Raw genomic sequence first — 14,425 nt, 5'->3', positions numbered from 1 at the left:
GTGGATCAGGAGTCTGAGTATTGCTTAGCTGGGCGTCCAGGTGAGGGTCTGTCACTAGGTTGTGATCAAGGTGGGGATCTAGGATCTCTCACAAGGCTATAATCAGGACTTCAGTTGAGACCTCACTCATCTCAAGGTTCATGTGGGTCACGATCTGCTGCCAGGCTTGCTCAGTGGTTGTTGGCAGGATCTGGATCCTTACAGGTTGCTGGACTGAGGACCTTGGTTCCTTACCACATGGCTTCTCCATTAGGCAATTCATAACATCGCGGCTGGCTTCATCAAAGTGAACACACCAGACAGTGACAGACTACCAGCACGTAGAAGCCAGAGTCTTAGAAAAATACATTTATTTGAGAGGGAGCGAGGGAGAGGGAGAGCGCGCGCGTGCAGGCGTGCACGCGCGCGCGCGCGCACACACACACACACACACACACACACACACACACACACACACACACACACACGTGAGGAGAGGGAGAGGGAGAGAATCTCAAGCAGACTCCCCACTCAGTGCAGAGCCCCATGACCTGAGTGGAAATCAAGAGTAGGACACTTGGGGCACCTGAGTGGTTCAGTCCTTCAGGTGCCTGACTCTTGATTTCCACTCAGGTCTTGATCTCACGGTTATAGGATTGAGCCCTGCATGGGGCTCTGTGCTCCACTAGGAGTATGCTTGAGATTCTTTATCTCCCTCTTCCTCTGCCCCTCCCCAGTGTGTGCTCTCACTCTCTCCCTAAAATAAATAAATAAATCTTTAAAAAAAAAACGGGGGGTACCTGGGAGGCTCAGATGGTTAAGCGTCTGCCTTCGGCTCAGGTCATGATCTCCAGGTCCTGGAATCAAGCCCTGCATTGGGCTCCCTGTTCAGTGGGAAGTCTGCTTCTCCTTCTCCCTCTGTTCCTCACCACCCCTTCTCTCTTTCTCTTTCCTGTAAATAAAGAAATAAAAATAAAAATAAAGAAATAAAATCTTTTTAAAAATCACAGAAAGTGCCAAGACCATTCAATGGGGGAAAAAATAGTCTGTTTACTAAATGGTTCTGGACAACCAGATTTCCATATGCAAAAGAATGAAATTGGTCCCCTACCTCACTCCACATATAAAAATTAACTTAAAATAAATTGATGATCTAATTATAAGAGCTAAAGCAATAAGACTCCTAGAAAAGGGACACCTAGGTGGCTCAGCAGTTAAGCATCTGCCTTTGGCTCAGGGCATGATCCTGGGATTGAGCCCTGCATCAAGCTCCCTGTTCAGCAGAGCTTTCTTCTCCTTCTCCCTCACCCCCTTCCTCCTTCCCTGCTGCTCGTGCTCTCTCCCTCACTTGCACTTTCTTTCTCAAATAAATAAACAAATATTTTTTAAAACAACCAGATAGAATTACCATATGCTCAAGCAATTCCAATCCTAGGTATATGTCCAAGAGAAATAAAAGCAAATGTCATATGGATACTTTTTTTTTTAAGATTTTATTTCTTTATTCATGAGAGACACAGAGAGAAAAAGAGGCAGAGACACAGGCAGGGGGAGAAGCAGGCTCCATGCAGGGAGATCGATGTGGGACTCGATCTCGGGTCTCCAGGATCACGCCCTGGGCCGAAGGCAGGCGCTAAACCGCTGAGCCACCCAGGGATTGCCTCATATGGATACTTGTACATGAATGTTTGGAGCAGCATTTTTTCTAATAGCCAAAGGATGGAAACAACCCAAATGTCCATCAGTAGGTGAACAGCTAAAAAAATATGGTATAGCCACATAGTGAAATATTTTCAGGCATAAAAAGGAACAAATTCTTGCTACATGTTATACCTTGGATAAGCCTTGAAAAAATTGTGCTAAATAAAAGAAACTAGACACAAAAGATGAACTATTATACGATTCCTTTTATATGAAATGCCCAGAAAAGGCAAAACTTTTTGAGGCAGAAGAGAGTAGGGGTTGCCAGGACTGGCAGAAAAGGAAATAGGTTGGAATTCCTTAGTGGGTATGAGGTGTTCTTCTGGGGTGATGAAAAAGTTTTGCAACTAGAGAGAGGTGATGGTGAATGTACCAAATTGGACATTTAACTGTAGAATATTATTCAAACTTGGGACACCTGGGCGGCTCAGGGGTTGAGCATCTGCCTTTGGTTCAGGTCGGGATCCTGGGGTCCTGGGATCGAGTCCCACATCAGGCTCCTTGCGGCGAGGCTGCTTCTCCCTCTGCCTGTGTCTCTGCCTCTCTCTGTGTGTCTCTCATGAATAAATAAATAACATCTTTTTAAAAAGTTTAAAAAGGTATTATTCAACCTTAAAAAAGAAGGGAATCCTATCACCTGCTATAATGGATATGGATGAACCTCAACACATGATGTGGAGTGAAATAAGCCAGCCACAAAAAAACAATGGCTATATGACTCTACTCATTTGAGACATACATCTATAGTAGTCAAAATTTTGGGAACAAAAAGTAGAAAGGTGGTTGTCAGGGGCTGAGAAGTGAGGGGGAAGAAATGGAGAGTTGTTCAGTGGGTATGGAGTTTCAATTTTGCTAGATGAAAAAGTTCTAGAAATCTGTTTCACAACAATGAGAATATAATTAACACTGCTGAACGGTACACTTAAAAATGGTTAAGAGGATAAATTTTATATTATGTGCCCTTTATCACAACTGATTTTTTTTTCTGAAATAGGCTCCATGCCCAACATGGGGCTTGAACTCAATGACCCTGAGATCAAGAGTCATGGCGATCCCTGGGTGGCTCAGCGGTTTAGCACCTGCCTTCGGCCCAGGGCGCGATCCTGGAGACCCGGGATTGAGTCCCACGTCAGGCTCCCTGTATGGAGCCTGCTTCTCCCTCTGCCTATGTCTCTGCCTCTCTCTCTCTTTATGTGTCTCTCATGAATAAATAAATAAAATCTTTAAAAAAAAGAGTCACATGTTCAACTGACTGAGCCAGCTAGGCTCCCCTCACAAATAATTTTTTTAATTAAAAAAATGATTAATTGTATGTTATATAATTAACATAAAAAATAGCACATCAAAAAGAAGGAGGATGAGGAAGAGAAGGAGATGGTGGGGAGTGGCAGGTGAAACAAGACTAGCAAAAAGTCACTATCTGTTGAAGCTGGGTGATGGGTACATGAGGATTCATTATACTATTCTTTCTGCCTTTCTGCATATTGTGTATAAAATTTTCCATAATTAAAAATAGAGAAATTGAGGGGTGCCTGGGTGGCTCAGTTGGTTAAGCATCAGACTTGATTTCAACTCGGGTCATGATCTCAGAGTCGTGAGATGGAGCCCCGCATGGGGCTCCACGCTCAGGGCAGAGTCAGCTTGGGATTCTCTCTCTGCCTCTGTTCCTCCTCCTGTACACACACACACACACACACACACACTCTCTCTCTCTCTCAAATAAATAAGATCTTTTTTTAAAAGTAGAGAAATTGTGCTTGTAAAACTGTAGCAATATAATACATATTATCTGTTTTCAGAAATTTCCTTAGTCTGAAAGTCTAAAATCAATCATACCCTGATAAACCAGTTGTGTGTGCTGGTTTGGAGTGACCACGATGGCTAAATAAATAAATAAATAAATAGGCTGATAAGGAAGCCAGAGAGCATTGGGAAGAATGATGTTTAAGGTAACATATTCATATAGTTGTTCTGATTATGCGATAATCTGCCTTTTAAAAATGGCTTGCTGTGTCCAGAAACTACTGAAAGTTCATGGAAGATCACCAGGAGAATGAAAACATGATAGCCAGGGAATTAATGCATAGGCAGCATTTATCAACTAAACATCATACTGAAATATATGGTCCTCCCTGGTGACTGCAGTTTTCGTGACATTCAGAAATATTTATTAAATACATGCACCACCAGGACTGCCATACCGAGCAATTCTAGAGAATACCAATCACATCCTAAATCACATGAATGGCACCCCCCTTGGAGATATGTAGGGACAGTCTGTTCAGCTGTCTGCAAGTGGCCTTGTGCTGTATCCACTCATTCTTCTCACTCCCCAGGGATACCGGGGTTGAGAGAAAAATTATGAGCAAACAAACAAAATAAACCAAAACCAGAGGCTTATGGGGCTTCATAAGGTCTGAATCTCACCAAGGCAGAGTTATAGTAATCTTGGGGTCCCAGGATCGAGTCCCACGTTGGGCTCCCTGCATGGAGCCTGCTTCTCCCTCTGCCTGTGTCTCTGCCTCTCTCTCTCTCTCCTTCTGTGTCTCGTGAATAAATAAATAAAATCTTTTTAAAAAAGTGACTGTAAACAATGAGAGCCTTTGATTTCTCAAAACTCAGAAGCTGAATTACCTAGAGTGAAATAGTCATGATTTCTGAAACAGCTGAATTAAAGAGTACCTACCTATTGTAAAACATCGTATTTGTGTTCTTCCCTTTTCTTCAATGAATCTGCTCAAAATGGTTCCTTTAGATTAAGCTAGAATTAAAAGAAAATATAGTGGGTTGATGGTTACATGTATACGCATATTTATTCATATATATATATAACAAGTGTGCTTTATTGTTTATAATTATAGCTCAAGGGATCCCTGGGTGGCGCAGCGGTTTGGCGCCTGCCTTTGGCCCAGGGCGCGATCCTGGAGACCCGGTATCGAATCCCACGTCCGGCTCCCGGTTCATGGGGCTTGCTTCTCCCTCTGCCTGTATCTCTGCCTCTCTCTCTCTGTGTGTGACTATCATAAATAAATAAAAATTAAAAAAATAATTATAGCTCAATAAAGTTGAATGTGTATATAGATATACAATATATATTTATATACATGTATATGTATTTATATAAGAAAACACATATATTTATTTATATATTTATTTGTGTGTGTGTGTGTGTGTGTGTGTGTATCAGTGTTGGCATGCCTGAAGGCTCACTCTTTGGACCCCTTCTCTAGCTACTCTTCTATCCCTTGATGATCCATCTTATACCATCTGTACCAGTGCTGTCCAACAGAAATGTAATGTGAGCCACATATATCACTTAAAATCTTCTTGGGACGCCTGGGTGGCTCAGCGGTTGAGCATCTGCCTTTGGCTCAGGGCGTGATCTTGGAGTCCCAGGATCGAGTCCCGCATCGGGTTTCCTGCATGGAGTCTGCTTTTCTCTCTGCCTATGTCTCTGCCTCTCTCTCCCCCTCTGTCTTTCATGAATAAATAAATAAAAGTCTTTTAAAATATAAAAAATAAAGTCTTCTATTAGCCAAGGGACACCTGGTTGGCTCAGTTGATAGAGCATGTGACTCTTGATCTCAGGGTTGTAAGTTTGAGCCTGACGTTGTTGTGTGGAGATTACTTAAAGTCTTTTGGGGTGCCTGGGTGGTTCAGTCAGTTAAGCATCTGCCCTTGGCTCAGGTCATGATCTCAGGGTCCTGGATTGAGCCCCGCATTGGGCTCCTTGCTCAGGGGGGAGCCTGCTTCTCCCCCTGCTTGTGCTCTATTGCGCTCTATCAAATAAATAAATAATAAAAATAAATTAAAATGAATAAATTATTTAAAAAATAGGCGAAATTAATTTTGATGTTTTCCTTAACCCAACACAGGTTGCCCACAGTATGTTAAAGTAGAACATTCCCATGAGGGATCCCTGGGTGGCGCAGCAGTTTGGCGCCTGCCTTTGGCCCAGGGCGCGATCCTGGAGACCCGGGATCGAATCCCATGTCGGGCTCCCAGTGCATGGAGCCTGCTTCTCCCTCTGCCTATGTCTCTGCCTCTCTCTGTCTCTCTCTGTGACTATCAAAAGTAAATAAAAATTAAAAAAAAAAAAGAACATTCCCATGAAACTTGTCATAAGCCAAAATAATATAAAGCAAAGAAGCAATTACCATTAATTTATATGGAAAAGTGTTTGAATGTTCCCAGACCTAAAAATAATCTGCCTTGGGCTTTTCTGATACCTTAAGACACATCTTGCTAATGGGTGCAAGAAATAAGTAGAGATAAATCATAGATGTTCACAGATACAGGTTAAAGCCATGGCTGCTTGACGCTGAGATGCTGAGTGTAGTTCCCAGGGAAGGAGGCTGGCAGGGCCACTCTAGCCCTTTGGGGTGCACTGCCTATAACAGCCCGCTACAAAAAAAACCACTAGTTTTGCTTTTTGCTTTTTTTTTTTTTATAAAAGTGAGAATCTTCCTTGGATTCCTTCCAGTTTAGCAAAAGCAGGTACTAATGTAGGTCTTTAGTAAAAGTGAAGTGGCATGATGTGACCTTTTGAAAAGCAAGAGATATTTGTATATCCTAAATGTAATGTCAACATGTGATCAATATAAAATAATTTTTTAAAGATTTTATTTATTTATTTGAGAGAGTGAGAGAGAGAGAGCACAGGAGCAGGGACAGAAGTTTAGGGAGAAGCAGACTCCCTGCTGAGCAGGAAGCCGCACGCAGGGCTCCATCTCATGACCCCGGGATCATGACCTGAGCTGAAGGCAGACGCTTAACGGACTGAGCCATGTGCCCATAAAATAATTATTGATGAGATATTTCACTTTCCTTTTTCTGTATTGTCTTTGAAATCCAGTGTGTTTTACACTTACAGCACATCTCAATTCAGATCAGTCATGTTTCAAGGGTTCAATAGTCAAGGTAGCCAGTGGCTGCTGTACTTGATGGCGCAGATGTATATGCTAAAAACTTCCAAATTTGGGATCCCTGGGTGGCGCAGCGGTTTGGCGCCTGCCTTTGGCCCAGGGCGCGATCCTGGAGACCCGGGATCGAATCCCACGTCGGGCTCCCGGTGCATGGAGCCTGCTTCTCCCTCTGCCTATGTCTCTGCCATTCTCTCTCTCTCTGTGACTATCATAAAATAAATTTAAAAAATAAAAAATAAAAAAAATAAAATAAAAACTTCCAAATTTACCTCTGCAGCTCAGATCTCTCCCCTGAGCTGCAGTACAGCCAATTGTCTACTCAACCACCCTACCTAGATTTAGCATAGACATTTCAAACTTAATATGTCCAAAATGAAGCCTCTCATCTTCTCCCAAAAACATTTCGAAGGCTTACACATCTCAGTTAATGGCAACTCCATTTTTCCAGATGTTCAGGCCCAAAACCTTGGAGCCAGCCTAGACTCCTCTCTCTTACAGGCCACATCCAGTGAGTGCATCGACATATCCTGGGGGCTCTACCTTCAAAATTTAAGACCATTTCTCACCACCTCTGTTGTCACTACCCTGGTCCCAAGCACCAGCATGTCTTCCTAGGTAATGCCTCAGCCTCCTGAATGGTCGGTCTTGTTGGTAACCTTGGCTCCTTCAGTTTGTTCATAACACAGCAGCCAGGGGGGCCCTGTTACAGTTGACCCTTGAGCAACGTGGAAGCCAGGGGTGCTGACCCCCACAAGGTTGAAAATGCATGTATAACTTTTGAGTCCCCCAGGACTGAACTACCGATAGTCTACTGTTCACCACAAGCTTGACGGATGACATAAATAGTCAATTAACACATATTTTGTATGTTATATGTATTATATACTATATTCTTACAACAATGTAAGCTGGTAAAAAGGAAATATTAAGAAAATCATAAGGAAGGGGTGCCTGGGTGGCTCAGTGAGTTGAGCATCTGCCTTTGGCTCAGGTCATGATCCCAGATTCCTGGGATAGAGCCCCTCATTGGGGTCCCTGCTGTGAGAAGTCTGTTTCTCCCTGTCCTTCTACCTCTCCCTCTGCCCCTGCTTATGTGCTCCCTCTCTCTCACTCTGTCTCTCAAAAAAATAAATAAAACCTCTTTTTTTTTTAAAAAAGAAAATCATAAGGAAGAGATAATACATCTATAGTACTATACTGTGTTTATTGAAAAAAATCCATGTATAAGTGGCCCAGTGCAATTGAAACCCATGCTATTCGAGGGTCGACCGTAATATGAAAGTCAGATTGTGACAGGTCTGCTCGGAACCCCTAGCAGCTCCTTATGTCACTGCATAAGAGCTAAAGTCCTGATAATAGTTTGAGACCTCTCTGTGCTCCTCTGTAGTCTACCTCTGGGTGGCTCACACCAGGCCTACTGGCTTCCTGGCCTTTTCTCAAAAACACCAGGCAAGCTTCAGCCTCAGGGCATTTGCATTTGCTGTCTCCTCTGTCTGGAATGCTGTTGCCCCAGACTTCCACGTGGCTCCTACCCTCCCTCCCCCCTCCAGCTTTGCTCAGACACTACTTTCTCAGTGAGGCCTTCACTGAACATCCTATTTAAAATTGCAACCCACCCCACCCCCCAGACTCTTTCTTTTCTTTTTCTTTCCTGTTTCCCCCCCCCCAAGTACTCATTATCTATATATTTTGTTTCGTGTCTGTCTCTCCCCAGTATATTATAAGCTCTGTGCAAGCAGTTTTTTGCCTGTTTTATTCATCATTGTATCCATTGTACTTAGAACAGTGTTTGACACATGGTAGGTGCTCAATAAACATTTGTTGAATGACTAAATGATGTAAAATTCCTATCCAGTATCATTGTTCATAATATGAAGAAAGTATGTGATAAAAAGACACAACTGTGAGACACTTAACTATAGAGAACAAACTGAGGGTTGCTGGAGGGGAAAGAAGGATGAGGTAACTGGGTGATGGGGATTAAGGAGGGCACATGATGTAGTGAGCACTGGGTGTGATATGCAACTGATGAATCACTAAATTCTACCCCTGAAATTAGTAATGCACTATATGTCAACTATCTTGAATTTAAAGAAAACAACAAAAAAGGCATAAATGCACTGTTCTTGTTTTGTTTAAGATTTTTTTAAAGATTTATTATTATTATTTTTTTAGGGACGGGGAGGAGCAGAGGGAGAGAGAAACTCAAGCAGACTCCACACTAAATGCTGAGTGCAATGTGGGGCTCAATTCCATGACTCGGAGATCAGGACCCTGAGATCAGGATTTGAGTTGAAACCAATAGATGCTCAACTACTGAGCTACACAGGCACCCTTTAAGATTTTTTAAAAAGTAATCTCTACACTCAATATGGGGCTCGAACTTAAAATTTCAAGATCAAGAGTCTTGCGCTCTGCCAACTGAGCCAGCCAGGCACCCTGCACTGTTCTTGTATTTAAACAAGACTTAAAATTTCTTTTTTAATTAAAAAATTTTAATTTCAACATTTTTAAACATTGATTTTATATGTCACATTTTAAAAAAGACTTTATTTATTTGACAGGGTGAACAAGCATGAATGGAGAGAGGGTGAGAAGGGAGAGAGGCAGAGGGAGAAGCAGATGCCCCGCTGGGCAGGGAGTCCGATGCAAGTCTCAACTCAATCCTAGGACCCTAAGATCATGACCTGGGCTGAAGGCAGACACTTAACTGACTGAGCCACTCAACACACTCCTATATGCCACATTTAATAATAAAGCTTAAAAATAAAAATATCTGAGCTTAATATATTTTGTTTTTAATAAAATAAAAATTGGGGCACCTGGCTGGCTCAGGTGGTAGAGCATGTGACTCCTGATTGGGGGTTGTAAATTTGAGCCCCATGTTGGGTGTAGAGATTACTTTAAAAAATAATAAAATCTTTACTTATAAAAATATTTATTTATTTATTTTAGAGAGAGAATTTGTGAGCAAGCAGGGGGAGGGACAGAAAGAGAGAGACCTGAAGCATATTCCCTGCTGAGAATGGAGCCCTATCCGGGGCTCCTTCCCAGGACCCTAAGATTGTGACCTGAGCTGAAATCAACTGACTGAGCCACCCAGGTCCCCCCCAAATAATACAATCTTTAAAATCCTTAAAAATAAATAGATAAAATAAAAATAAGTTAATCTTCTAAATGTTCAGTCATTGGTATTTTGGCATCTTATAAAATTTCTAGAGCATGAGAATCTAATCATAATCCTTTCTTGTAGCAATTAATTTGCCAGAAAATATTTTTGTTGTTTGATTGTCTACTTTAATTCAAATGAGTATATTATATCTTGAGCTCCTGGTGGAGTTCCAGCAACATGTCATAATTTAAGAGTGTTCCTTGTTCACATACGTGTGGAAAAATCTGTTTGGTCTATTATAGAAACTACTCCAGGGGGCACCTGGGTGGTTCAGTCGGTTAAGCGTCTGCCTTTGGCTCAGGTCATGATCTCAGGGTCCTGAGATTGAGCCCCAAGTGGGGCTCCCTGCTCAGCGGGGACTCTGCTTCTCCCTCTCCCCCCACCCCCTCCCCCAACTCATGTTCTCCCTCTTTCTAATAAATAAAGAAAATTAAAAAAAAAAAACTACTTCATCTCCTTGATCCTTTACTTAAGTTCCTGGAGTTTCTCCAGCTTGATAACTTCATATGGTTGTGTGTTTTTCTTCTCCTGATTAAAAAAAAATTATTTTTTAAATTTTAAGTAGGCTTCACATCCAACACGGGGCTTCAATTCAGGACCCTGAGATCAAGAGTTGCAGACTCCATGGACTGAGCCAGCTGGGCACCCCTCTTCTGATTTGTCAATGTAAGAAAGCCTGAATCTTTCCACACCAAGTGCTCTGCCATTGTATTGCTTTTCCACTAAGAGGGAGCAATTCAATTTTTCCCTCTGAGAGGATTTATTTTTTTGTATCTAATCCTTAATGGCTATTGACTTTGGCTTCATATTTCTCTTGAAATGGCTGAAAATGTCTATAGAGTTAGTGTATTTTTGACTCCTTGTCCTCCTCAGAGTAGTCTATGTGACAAGCTTTCTGGAATTTTCTTTTTTTTAAAACACCTTTTCAAAAAGTTTATGTATGTATTTTGTATGTATGTATTTATGTAATCTCCACACCCAACATGGGACTCAAACTCAACAACCCCGAGGTCAAGAGTCACATTAGCCAGCCAGTTGCCTCTTGAAATTTTCTTTTTCTGCCATTTTAACTGGTAGTTGATTTGAAATTTCGGGGCTGGGGTGCTTCTAAATGTTAAATTCTTTCCTCAGACCCTCCTTGCACAAGCTAGAAAAGTATACAGATACATAACATACATACCTATCATTATGTATATATCAAATGTATGCGTGTACTTGTACATATTTGTTCACTGTGGCAGATTTTGAGTAGTATGTTAGTATTGTGAGTGATTAAAATATATTCCTTTATGTATACATATTGCTATGGTCTGGATGTTTGTGTCTCCCTAAATTCATATGTTGAAATCCTAATGTTCCATGTGATGGTATTCGAAAGTGAGGCTTTTGAGGGGAGACTGGGTATGACAGTGGAGCCCTCATGAATGGGATTAGTGTTCTTATAAAAAGAGACCCCCCACAAGGCTCCCTAACTCCTTTCTCCATGTGAGCATACAATGAGAGATCTGCTACCCAGGAGAGGGCCCTCACCTGACCAAGCTGGCTGGCATCTTAATCTCAGACTTCCAGCCCCCAAAACTGCGAGCAATAAATTTCTGTTGTTCATGAGCCACCCTGTCTGTGGTATTTTGTTATAGCAGCCCAAATGGACTAAGACACATGTGCATACACACACACATACGAATATACATATATTCATACACACGAGTATGTGCGACTATTATGTATGTATACAGTTTATGTATATACTTCCCATGCAAGTTTGTCTACTTTTGCTCCATGTATACCTGTCCATAGACAAAATATAGTATCTCTCCTCCATTTCATTGCCTGTTTCTTTTTTTTTTTTTTCATTGCCTGTTTCTAAAATGAATGGGCTACACCTGCTTCCCCTTCCTTTGCCCCTTCGTCCATAGCCACCTGCCAGCTGGACTCTCTTCACTGCTTGATACAATCTTGCCTGCAAGTGCTCGCCACATTCAATAACCTTTCCCCAATCCTGACTACCTGGCTCTGTACTGTTTCTTGTTCTCTCCCTTTTGAATCTCTTCTCCATTAAAGGCTCCCATGGTGGGGGGGGGGGGGGGCGGAGAAGATGAAAAAAAAAAAAAAGAAAAGAAAAGATTGGTATGGCCTGGTCCCTGTGACATGAAAGGATGGGGTCCTGGGCCAATGTCCTGCTTTGCCACTCCCTATTTGCAGGCCAGTTTCCAGTCCCGATCTCTGGCTTCTCACATCCTAATGTGTGTTTCTTTCTTTTTTTTTTTTTCTAATGTGTGTTTCTTAGCTGGATGTTCTGCTGTTTCTTTAAGCCGAACATGCCAGAAATACAGCTCCTTATCTTCTACAAAGCCAGCTTCCCTAGCTTCTCTTTTTCTGTCCATGACATCATCACCAGGCATGAAACCTGAGTCATCTTTGACTCCTTTCTTGACTTTACACCCACACGCATCTAGTCTTGTTGATTATTAAAAAAAAGTTTGAATTTATGAAATATTTCAAATATATAGAAAGGAACATAAAATAAACACCTATTTGACCACGGATCAGCATGACACATCCAAATATTTTGCCAAATGGGCTTCAGAGTTTTCATTTTCTCTTCAAAATTTTTGTTCCATGGGGCACCTGGCTGGCTCTGTTGGAAGAGTGTGCAACTCTCGATCTTGAGGTTGTGGGTTCAAGCCCCGCATTGGGTATAGAGATTACTTAAAGAAACAAAATCTTAAAAAAAAAACTGGAACAAATATTTTATTCATTTATTTACTTTCGGTTTCTTTATATAATCTCTACACCCAACATGGGGCTTAAACCCACAAACCTGAGATCAAGAGTCATATGGTCTACTGATTGAGCCAGCCAGGAGCCCTTGTTCCAGTTTTATTGATCTATAATTGACATACATCTCTGTACAAATTGAAGTATAGGGCACAATGACTCGACGTACATACATTGCAAAACAATTATCACAGTAAATATAGTTAACATCCATCTCCTCACATAGTTACAAAAAAAATTTCAGAGTTTCTCAAGAAATAAAACATTGTTAATATACTGAAATATCCTCTATCCCTTTCCTCAGTCCTCTTCCCCACTCCCTTAGAGGTAACCACTATCTGAATTCTGCGTATAACTTCCCATGCAAGGTTTGATAGTCTTACTACATATACATTTATCTATTAATAATATATAATACTGTTTTGTATATTTAAAAGTTTTACAGAAATGGTATATTGTACCTATCATCCTACAAATCACTTTTGTAATTCAACATAATGATTTTAAAAAATTTTTTATTTAAATTCAATTTAGTTGACATATAGTGCATTATTAGTTTCACGGGTAGAATTTAGTGATTCATCAGTTGCACGTCACACCCAGTGCTCATTACATCACGTGCCCTCCTTAATGCCCATCACTCAGTTACCCCATCGCCCCAACCCCCTCTGCTCCAGCAACCCTCAGTTTGTTTCTTAGTTAAGAGTCTCTTATGGTTTGTCTACCTCTCTGTTTTTATCTCATTTTATTTTTCCTTCCCTTCCCCTATGTTCACCTGTTTTGTTTCTTAAATTCCACATATGAGTGAAATCACATATTTGTCTTTCTCTGACTTATTTCACTTAGCATAATACCCTCTAGTTCCAACCATATCATTGCAAATGGCAAGATTTAATTCTTTTTGGTGGCTGAGTAATATTCCAGTGCTGTGTGTGTGTGTGTGTGTGTGTGTGTATGCCACATCTTCTTTATCCATTCATCTGTCATTGAATATCTGGGACAGAGTATTATGTCCATCGACATAATGATTTTGAGTATTATTCATACTAATACATGCATACCTAGCTCATTCCTTTGAACTGTTATAAGCAATCCCATTGTATGAATATGCTGTAATTTACCCATTACCTTACTGATGTACAATTTTTTTCCCAAGTTTTCACCATCACTAGTCATACTGGAATGACCTTTTGTTTTTTTTAAAGATTTTATTTATTTATTCATGAGAGACACACAGAGAGAGGCAGAGACACAGGCAGAGGGAGAAGCAGGCTCCGTGCAGGGATCCCGATGTGGGACTTGATCCCAGGACTGGGATCATGCCCTGAGCCGAAGGCAGACACTCAACGGCTGAACCGCCCAGGCGTCCCGACATGTTTTTTTTTTAAATATGGAACACGGGATGCCTGGTTGGCTCAGTCAGTGGAGCATGTGGTCCTTGATCTGGGTAGGGGGGTGGGCAGGGGCAGGTTTGAGTTCAAGCTCCACATTGGGTGCAGAGATTACTTAAAAATAAAATCTTTTAAAACATAATAAAATAAAATATGGAATGCTTCATGAATTTACATGTCATCCTTGCATGGGGCCATACTAATCTTCTCTGTATCATTTCAATTTCAGTGTCTTTGCTGCCCAAGTGAGGAGGGGAAAGATCATTCTTGTACACGTTTCCTTGTGCAACCATGTAAGTTTCTCTGGAGTTTATATAGGACCATCCTCACCTTTCCCATGAACTAGCAATTTATGAAAATTCCCTTCTCTTCTCATCCTCATGATTGTTATTATCAGACTTCCTTCTAAATGCATTCACATTCTGGAGGCACCTGGGTGGTTCAGTGGGTTAAGAGTCTGCCTTCAGAGAAGGTCATGA

At 41.3% G+C, this 14,425-nt stretch overlaps 1 non-coding gene across 1 annotated transcript; it reads right to left on the bottom strand.

Moving 5' to 3' along the window:
• Positions 1–14,093: 14,093 nt before the first annotated feature.
• On the bottom strand, positions 14,094–14,195 carry LOC121483664. The gene has a single exon (XR_005985789.1). It is a non-coding gene; the product is annotated as a U6 spliceosomal RNA (small nuclear RNA).
• Positions 14,196–14,425: the final 230 nt, after the last annotated feature.

This window comes from Vulpes lagopus, chromosome X, assembly GCF_018345385.1.
Source record: "Vulpes lagopus strain Blue_001 chromosome X, ASM1834538v1, whole genome shotgun sequence".
Taxonomy (NCBI): domain Eukaryota; kingdom Metazoa; phylum Chordata; class Mammalia; order Carnivora; family Canidae; genus Vulpes; species Vulpes lagopus.
Note: the sequence above shows the minus strand (reverse complement) of the source record. Positions and strands in the feature narration are given on the sequence as shown.